At 38.7% G+C, this 2,344-nt stretch overlaps 1 pseudogene; it reads left to right on the top strand.

The window, feature by feature from the left end:
* The first annotated feature begins 399 nt into the window (after window positions 1-399).
* On the top strand, window positions 400-1,029 carry LOC144380446 (NADH dehydrogenase [ubiquinone] 1 beta subcomplex subunit 5, mitochondrial-like; annotated as a pseudogene).
* Window positions 1,030-2,344: the final 1,315 nt, after the last annotated feature.

Genomic DNA, 2,344 nt, shown 5'->3' with positions numbered 1-2,344 from the left:
ACAGCAATGAAATGGAATCAGTAATAAAAAAACTCCAAACAAACAAAAGTCCAGGACCAGACGGCTTCACAAGTGAATTCTACCAAACATTTAAAGAAGAGTTAATACCTAATCTTCTCAAAGTATTCCAAAAAATAGAAGAGGAGGGAAAGCTTCCAAATTCATTCTAGGAGGCCAGCATTGCCCTGATACCAACACCAGATAAAGACATTATCAAAAAAGAGAACTACAGGCCGATATCTCTGATGAACATAGGTGCAAAAATCCTCAACAAAATATTATCAAACCGAATCTAACAAATACATTTAAAAAAAAAAATTCACTCACCACAATCAAGCGGGATTTATTCCTGGGATGCAAGAGTGGTTCAATATTTGCAAGTCAATCCATGTGATACACCACATTAATAAAAGAAAGGATAAGAACCACGTGATCAGATTTGCTCATAGTCGCCATGATGGCCATGAGTTTATTGCAGCAGGCTTCGGTCACTGCAGTGGCTGCTCTCTCTGGCCACTGGCTTGGCACTCGGCTTGGATTTGGGGGCTTCCTCACCCGTGGCTTTCCGAAGACTGCAGCTCTTGTGTGACACAGTGGAGACCATGGGTAAAGACTGTTTACCATCAAACCTTCTGGTTTCTACGACAGGCATTTTTTTCAGTTTCAGGAAGTTCTACATTTTGTTGACTGGGATTCCAGTAGCAGTTGGCATAACTCTGGTGAATATATTCACTGGTGAAGCTGAGTTAGCAGAAATTCCAGGAGGCTATATCCCACAACACTGGGAATATTTCAGGCATCCTGTATCAGGATGGATTGCCCAAAGTTTCTTTGAAGGCCGTGAAAAGAATTACGAAACAACAATGGCTAGCCTTCAAATTGAAGCTGAAAGGGTCGATTTATGGTTAAAGGACCCGGAAGTACAAAGTTTAGTTAATGTGTGAGAGAGGCGATGGTCCCCGGCATCAGTACCCGATCCTTGAGAAGGTGCTGATTGATCATTCTCCAAAAGCAACTCCCAACAACTAATCTTTTATTTCTCTAAATACAAAGTATATTTGTATTCTCTTTAGGGGAAAATTAATTAATAAATGTATTCTGTGTTTTTGCTCATGTGATGAATAAAAGATCCTCCATTGCTCTATTTCTCAACACAGTGGTTCAGGTTAAGACTTTTGTGTGGGATTTCATTTTTTCCCCAGCTTTATTGAAGCATCATTGACAATACTGTAAGATATTTAAAGTGCACATTGTGGATGATTTGATACACATCGTGAAAGGCAGATTAAGACTTTTGATTTGTGGGTTTTGGCTTCCTCCTTTAAGAAGGTTTATTGGAGCACCTGGGTGGCTCAGTCGCTGAAGCGTCTGACTCTTGATTTTGGCTCAGGTCATGATCTCAGGGTCGTGAGATCGAGCCTCACCATGGGCTCTGTGCTCAGCGTGGAGTCTGCTTGAGATTCTCTCTCTCCCTCTCCCCCCTCCCTCCTTCTCAAAAAAAAGTTTATCATATAAAAAAAGAAAACTTGGGCATATAGGAATTTGTGGACTCCTAAAGGTGTAACTTTGAAAGTATAATGTTTTATTTGTCTGATAATCGGAATTTAGAGAAGTCTAGTTATGCTAAACATCAGGAAATACAGTAGTTTACATTCATGTCTGTATTGTAGATACATAGATCATTCACAGGAAATTCAGAATTTCAAATTACATAAATACTGAACTAACTGTATAAACCATTAACACCTTAATAAACAACTTTTCAGTGAAAAAAAGAAAGAGAAGCATGTGATCATTTCATTGGATGCAGAGAAAGCATTTGACAAAGTACAAGATCCATTCAAAACTAAAACGTGCAACAAAGTTGATTTAGAGGGAAAATACCTCAACATAATGAGAGCCATATATGAAAAACCCACAAAGAACATCATACTCCATGTGGAAAAACTGAGAGCTTTCTCCCTGGGGTCAGAAACGAGGCAAGGATGTCCACTCTCACCACTTTTATTCAACACAGTAGTGGAAGTCCTAGCTGCAGCCATCAGACACGAGAAGGGATACAAGGCATCCAAATTGGTAAGGAAGAAGTAAAATGTTCACTATTTGCAGATAACGTGATACTGTATATAGAAAACCCAAAAGACACTTCCAAAAAGCTACTAGAAATGATAAATGAATTCAGGAAGTTCTCAGGATACAAAATCAATGCACAGAAATCTGTTGCATTTCTAGACACCAATAATGAAGCAACAGAAAGAGAAATTAAGAAAACAATCCCATTTACAATTGCACCAGAAAAGAGTAAAATGCCTAAGAATAAACTTAACCAAGGAGATGAAAGACC

Source organism: Halichoerus grypus, chromosome X, assembly GCF_964656455.1.
Source record: "Halichoerus grypus chromosome X, mHalGry1.hap1.1, whole genome shotgun sequence".
NCBI classification, from domain to species: domain Eukaryota; kingdom Metazoa; phylum Chordata; class Mammalia; order Carnivora; family Phocidae; genus Halichoerus; species Halichoerus grypus.
This window is presented reverse-complemented; position numbering and strand designations above follow the sequence as displayed.